This window comes from Arvicanthis niloticus, chromosome 19 (assembly GCF_011762505.2).
Source record: "Arvicanthis niloticus isolate mArvNil1 chromosome 19, mArvNil1.pat.X, whole genome shotgun sequence".
In the NCBI taxonomy this organism is placed as follows: domain Eukaryota; kingdom Metazoa; phylum Chordata; class Mammalia; order Rodentia; family Muridae; genus Arvicanthis; species Arvicanthis niloticus.
In genome coordinates, this window is record NC_047676.1 from 52,036,661 (window position 1) to 52,044,830 (window position 8,170).

The following is an 8,170-nucleotide window of genomic DNA, read 5'->3' on the forward strand; positions in this document are numbered from 1 at the left end:
AGCACTAGAAGATCTATGATCCCTGGAAGCAATTTCCTAACCTTAGGGCAGAAAGGGGCACTCATGCAGAGCTTGGCAGGCTCCCCAAATTGAAGAGACACTGGAGCCCAGAAAGGCTGAGGCAGCAGTAAATTTAGAGGGCAGTGTTCCAGAGAGAGAGAGGAGCTACCCAGTGAAGAATCCAGCAGTCTTCATAGGAGTCTCTAGATGAAACCCAAACTACAGATGCTTAGGTGAAATCCACAAATCGAGTGCTTCAGGGGCTCTCCTAAGATTCTTGAAGCTTAAACACTAAGATGTATTCATGTGGTAACTCAGAGTACAACCTCATTTGAATACGTATGCAACAGAGACCCCAGAAAAGCCCAACATTAGTGGTGTAAGTCAAACAGCCCTATGAGAAGCCTGATGTCCAGCTGTCCCAACAAAGATTGAACTAATGAGCAAATAACCTTGCCCAAACATCAGCATGGTAAGGAAAAACATCAAGATCCACATATTCAACATAGAGCATACTCAGTATCTACTAGGTAATAAAAAAGTGCTACATATGCCAAGGGGTAACCCAGTCAATCAAAACAGAAATAGTCCACAGAGGTGCAGAAGTGGCTTAGGTGTGGAATTAGCAGAATTTCTGACTAATGTCTAAGCTCAATACACTATAAGAAAGTGGGGCATAAATAAAGTGAAAATTTATTCTAAAGGCACATAAACATCACAGAAAACCAAAATTATTATATATCTGAAGTCAAAAAGATATTTAATGGACTTAGCATCAAATTAGACATTGTAGAATGAAAGAGCAATAAAACCAGAAGACATAATATGCTGCCTTAAATTAAGCACAGGCAGGGGGGACTGATTTATACAAAAAGAACAGGACTACAGTAACATGAGAGACAAGCATTTTAACACACATGTACCTGGAGTCCCATATTGAGACTTAAGGAATGGAAGAGATGGAGTGCAGGAAACATCTGACAAAAGATTAGAGGCATCCCCAAATCCACTTAAATAATACTACATGTTCAGAAAGCATGATGATCCAAGCTGTATAAACTAAAACTATAGCACATGTATACAGTAGCTATCCTCCAAGATGGCTCCCAGTGACCCTCACCTTCAGCCTTCATGCTGGTGTGTGTTTGCCACTCTCATTCAATAATGCCAGTCTGTTTGACTCCTTAATATAATAGAGATAATAACATGTGACTTTTGAATGTAAGTCAAAAGGAAACACTACAGCTTTTGCTTGCTCTGTGGGAACCTAGTGACTGCCTGCATCATCCATAGAGCACCATCTGGCAGGCCAGCATGAATGTCCCACTGTGGAAGCAGGCTCTTCTGCCTCCCGAGAGCCACCAAATGACTGGGGCTCCACTTTATTTCTTGATGGAAACTGCACAGTAAAACCACCTTGATAGTCACTCCTGGATGCCAACCATAGAGACCATGAGATGTATTGTGAGCCACCTTACTTGTGAGGTTAATAATTCCCACAACAAGTTATATTTCTACTTACTAACAAAAAAAACTAATTATAAAACATTATCTTCAAAAAGTCTCTCTGTAATAGCAATGAAGCAGCCTGAACTGCTTAGAGATTAAAAAGAACAAAATCTTACTGGAGATTAGAGAATTGCTAAATAAATGCATGTAGACTTAAATAAATGGAACTATCTTTCATGTTTAAAGTTTGGAAGATATAACATTGTTAAAATATTACTTCTGCCCAGATTAATTTCTAGGTTCTGTTGTGATTGCAATAAAAATTCTACCAATTTTTAATAAGAAAAATGGGTCAGTGGTTGCCTGAAGCCTAAACTGAAGGGAGCTATATCCTGCAAAGGAGCCTAAGAAAGTTTTTCATGGTAAACAGCATTTTCTGCATCTTGACTGTGGGGATAATTTCCTGGGGGAACATGTAACAGGGGAAGTTCATCTGTGAATGTATGCAATCAATAAGAATGATTCCACAAAAATGTGTAAACCAAAAATATTCCTGTCCCTCTAACACTCATTTCCATCCTGGGTGCAACTGATGCTATCAAACATTCTATATTCATCTGCATACACTTCATGCATATGTAAATATGTAAATACATTCTTATAGAGAGAGTGTTTCCCTTAAAAAAATTGTTGGCATGCTACACATTCCCCTATACATCCTGGCTTTTTCATCATTTAGTATATTCTGAAGACCATCATCTATCAATCTATGATGGGTGATATAGACATATATATCATATTTTCATAACCAGCTGATATGGATATGTGACAATTTGCACTATTATTGTCCTATTAATTCACATTCATGTTCCTTGCACACTTGTTAGCCAGTCCCGTGTAAGTCTGTGAACTCTTGCAACTCTGATTGCCCAAACACTACTTTTCCAAAAGATGCAATGTAACTTTGATGAATAAAGAGAATTTCTCTTCTTGTGGACTACACAGACTGACACTGTCACAAGCAATCATTTGTTCTTTTGTCTTTGATAATGTAACAGATGAAAAATAAGGTCTTATTAACTTTGAATTTTTGTTTCTAGAACTGTAAGATTGAGGATCTGCCTATAGTTCTCAAGATGATTTGTGTATTCATTTCTGTGACCCATGTTTAAAACTTATTGACTGATTTTTCTATTATATTCTAAAATACATATTTATCTGTAGCTTTTTTCTACATACATAAACTATTTTTACTTCAGTAATGAATTACGAACACTTCCTTGAGTTTGTCATTTGTACTTTTTTGGTGCGTAGGGGTGTGTGTGTCTGGATGTGGGGGTGCACATGTGTGTGTAAATGTACCTGTGTGCTCATGCTGTAGAGGCTACAGGTAGATGCTGGATGTCTTTCTTGATCACTCTCAGTCTCTGCTTTATGTATTGAGGCAGGGTCTCTCACTTAAACCCAGACCTTGCTCAGCTAATCAAAATAGCCAGCCTGCTCCAGGGTTCCCCAATCTCTGCCTCCTGTGCACTGAAATGGGTGAGCTGCCTTTACATGGCTCTGGGAATCTAAATCAATCATTCTAGCACTATTTACTGGATAACCTGCATCTCTCTAATGATCTGAAATGCTATCTGAATCACACATATTCCTAAATCCAGTCCCATGTTGGTTTAGATCCAGACTTTCTATTTGTTAGGCCGAACTTGCTATTCACTTAAGAACACTGAGTTGTTTTAATTATTGCAGCTTTATCACAAGCATCAGTAGCCCCATAGGCTGGTTTCTCTATAATAACCTAGCTGTGTTTGTTTCTTGGTAAAGTGCTTGGTAAAGAGCAACATTTATTTGAATTTTGGAACCAGCTTGAATGGTTCCATAGTGGGTATGTTATTTTTGTATTTTAATTGATAATATGAAATGTATTGACTATAAGAAATGAATATTTCTGGCTTTAATTGTCCCTATTCCAAAGCAATTACAGTATGCTTTTTATTTGGGAAAATGTTCTTTTGCTGGTCTCCAGATCTTTTACTGACATTTACATTTTTTTCACATAAATCTTGCATATTTCCTCTCCTGTTGTCTTAATCTAATTACACTGGCTAGACTCACTTAGAATTTGCTAATAAGAGCCTGAGAAAGGAAGTCTGCTCCCTGTTCATCTTAATGGAAATGTTTCCATTCCCTGGTAAGAATCATACTGACTTTGTGTGTATATATTTGCCTAACATCTACCTATTGAAAGACTTCAAGACTCAAGAACGAAAGTCAATTGTTATTAAATGCCTCTAAGCTTCCCAAAGGTAACTATTTTTTTATTTTGCCTATAAATGGGATACATTTTCATAACACAATTTTGTAATATTAAATATTTTGCATATCTAGGATAAGTTCTACCATGCTGCTTTAATTTTTCAATTTGCCACTGGGTTCTGTTTGCTATTTTATTGGGATAATCCATCAGCATTCAAAAGTGAAACTGACAGCCAGAGGATTTCTCTGTTATATTTTGAAATAAGTGCTATATTTGTAATATAGACTGTGTTGTAAGCTTGGCTTTGTTTCTGTGTACTAAAAAACATTACACTGTATTGTAGTTCTCTACCGTTATAGGTCTGGCAACTGTGTGTCACTTCAATGAGCCTATTGCTTCTTGAGAGGACACATATCTTACCTGTTTCTTGTATTAACTTGTGTATGACAATTAGAAAAATGACAATTTTCTATCAAATTTTGCAGTACAGCTGGCTTTTTAAATTTATCTTTATAAATGTGATAACCAAATGCCTCGTAACTATTTTCTTTCTGCATATGCAGCTATTTATTGATTTGGAAATTGCTTATTTTCCATTTTACTTTCTTCCTTTGGGTCTTCAGATTAGCTGAGTTATCTTTTAATGTTTACTCACAGAAGAGAGCTATTGAACTTATTATGTATATGTGTACATATATACATATATATGTCTATATTATATATAGCTATTGAATTTATTATGTCTACATTATATAGATGTTATTAATATTCATTTATGCTTTTGAGTTCTGCTTTCCTGGTTCTGTTTTATTACCTTCTTAACTTCGCAAATGCAATCGCTTCAATCAGCCAGCTTTATACTCTATTCATTAGCACAGCTTTCCCTGCGAGAAGGAGACCTGAATCTTTAGGAGCGTCTCATGGTTTGCTTTTATTGTCCCTGTTGTTCTCTAGGTAGCAGTTCTGATGCATTTTTCAGCTTAACATTTCCTTTAAAGATGTTTATTTTTTTCCATGTGATATTCCATTAAATTTTATTTATGCTTCTAATTTCTGCTGTAGTAAGAATGCATTTGTTAGAATTATTTCTATTTTTTGCAGTGCATTTGATTACCTCTTATAGACATTTCATAGATACAAAAGGATATATACATCTCATATTTGTGATAGAGGGATGTTGGTGTTGGTGTTGGTGTTTTTTGTTTTGTTTTTTACTTATTTCCTGCAATTGAACACAAGACCTTGCTCATGCTAGGTAAGCTCTCTATGACTGACCTGTGTCCCTGCCTTCTTTTTCTCTTTATTTTGACATGGTTTCTGTAATATGCCACTAGCCTTAAACTTTCTATTTCTGCCTTCTGTGCCTTCAGAATATCTGGATAACAGCCAGCTTCACCAGGCTGCATCTAATAAGAGCATTTTAAAGCCAGGTGTAGTAGCGCCATGCCTGTAAATTCTCAAACTCAGAAGGGAGATAGAGCAGGGTAGGAAGGTCCAGGTCATCCTCACCTATGGAAGGAGCTGGGGAGCAGCCTGCGTTATACAAAACTGTCTCTAAAACTTAATTATCAATAAAATCAAATAAATAAATGTTGTTTTATGCTCTTACACGTATACAGGCATATACACATGCATATAAAATCTAGGTCAATAATCTTTATTTTCCTTGATTTTTTTTTTTTTTTTTTGCACATTTAGTCTTCCATAAACTACTTGTCCTCTATTCTGCAACAGAATACTTTCTAAGGGAAGGGAAGAAGTTCCTTTAGCATACAGGTTTGGAGGGCAAAAGTCAAGGGTCAGAGGGTACCATCTGTACATCATCTGATCAGCCCTCCTACTGCATCACAACACGGCAGAGAATCGGAAAGGGAGATGGGCATATGCAGAAGGAATCAAGCACATGGGGAAGCCTTACCATTCTTGTGGTACTTCCTATGAGTATGAGGACACATTCCCGTGAGAACTCCACTAATCTCCTCCCAATGGCAGTGCTCTCAAGACCTAGATACCTCCTCCCAGCCCCCATATCTTAAATACAAACCTCTCTATACTACCATATAGTGAATATGCCTACCAAAAGTGATCTACAGATTAGTTGCAGTCTCCATGAAAATTACAATGACATTCTTCACTTAACTAGCAGAAAACAGAAAGAAAAAGAACTATTATATGTTCTACCTTCACTCCTACTGGGTATATCTTCTGAAAGAATCAAAATCCATATACAATAGCAGTCCTCACATATACATGCTTATTGTAGCAGAATTCACAACCACATTTATAAAATCAACCTAAAGTACATCAAAAATGAATAAAGAGTGTGTAGTATACATTCATACTATTCAGACAGAACGAGGAATGAGTTATGTTATCTGTGGGATAATGGATGGAACTGGAGGGCATTGTGTTAAGCAAAAGAAACTAGACGCAAACAGAAAAATACCACAACTACATTCCAATATCCCAACCCTATATGGGATCCAAATTTTCAAAAATAATATATGAAAATGGAAGATAACTATTAGAGAGAGGGAGAGGAGCTCGTAGGAAGAAGGAAAAAGAAAGAAAAGAAAGTGCTAAGTGGGTTAATGGGACCAAAGAACACAATATGCATTGTGAATACACCAGCAAAACACATCGTTTAGTACAAAGAACATGTGCTTAAATCTGAAAAAAAATTAAATAAAGTAGGAAATATTTAATAATTTGGGGATAATAAAGATTATCCTAAAGCTGAACACATCTATTTTTAATTTGATAAAGAGAAACTTGAAGGACACATTAAAATTCATAAGGTTATGGGTACGGAAGGGCCATATGAACAGGCCACATATGTAAGGATTAGCTTATGGTCAACTTTTAGAATTTTTATTTTAAAATTATCTTTTGAAATCAAACCATGACATCATTTTTATTCTTTCCTTTTCTCTCTCCAACCTCCTGAATAACTCCCCACCTCTACAAACTCTCAAAATCATGCCCCCATGTTTTAATTCTTTATATATGTTGTAATGTTTATATATTCATAAATATGTCGATACCACCTTCTCAGACCATATGTTACTTCTATGTGTGTGATTTCAGAGCTGACCACTTGGTATTGAATCACCGATTACCGGATTGAGGGGCTGGTCCTTGGGGGAGATTACTTTTCCCTCCCTCAGCATTCTTTACTTGCCTGTAGATCTTTAGAATATTTTTAATTTGGAACTAAAATAAATATATTTATATCTCAAACAATTAAAGTTAAATGTCTTCCTATACTTGAGGCTCTAGCTAGAAGCCATAGATCACTTTATCTTTCATATAATAAGCCTTTCTTTATACAAACAAGATGTTTTTTCTATTTTACTTAAGCTTTTTTATATCTCTAGATTCTCATATTTTTTCTATTGATCATAAATATTCCTATTTATTACTAAATATTATTAGTTGTCCTCTAATTGTACTTTTCTGTTGTGTTTTCTAAAACATTGTTCACATTCAGAAGGATGGCTTTCTTGCACTAAGTTTGTATGTAATGACCATGCTGAATGCCTGCTACATTGGATAATTTCCAGTTGAACTCGTCACATTTCTGTCTTTCATTCAATTGAATCAATCTGCACCTTTAGAACAGTGAGCAGTAAATTACAGAAAGAATACCGAGTTTCCATGTTTGCTTCATAATTTTAATGAGGAATATGATTTAGGCCTCACAACAAGGAAATAAATAAATGTCATTTTAGTGACCTTTTACTGTTGTACTTTGAAGACTGTGGTAGGGATATGATAAGAAAAGTATTCACAAACCACATTAATGGACCAAATCCTCCTTGCTATCCATTTTTATGAATCAGTTTAAGGGAACTCATCCATCCTTGTCTGCCTATGTCCAATATGGCTGCTATCATCAAGAATGTCTACTGGTTGGTTATTTACTGAAAATAACCAGTCTGACAGTACCATAGGCAGTTCCAGAATATACCTAAGCGACCATTCTAAGACATGTGTGTTTGCTTAACACACAAAACACTTATTCCACTGTCACCTGGACACTCACTGACAGGCACTAGGATCTCCCAGATTGATCAAATCTCAGCTTCCATGGCCTAAGCTCTTCTGAAAATGCCCACCGCCTCCTGTCATGTCCCAGTGACCAAAACATGCCACTCGCTCCACACACATCATGTCCCCTGTGTGGAGCTGTAAGGAAAGGGAAAATGAAAGAGGCTGTTATGCAAACTCTTGGTAGTTTATATTTTAAAAAGGAGAATGAGAGGAAGGAAAGACAATTAATCAGCCAACTAGTAACTTCCTGCTAGGGTAAAGCAGGAAAAACACAGTTCCAAGAGGAGGGAAAACCATAAGGGAGATGCTGTATGTAATTCAGGACCAAGGAGCTTAGGTCAAGATTGACATTCAGAGCCTCTGACATGGAGGGTATCTACAGAGAAGGGAGCACTTCAAATGGATGGT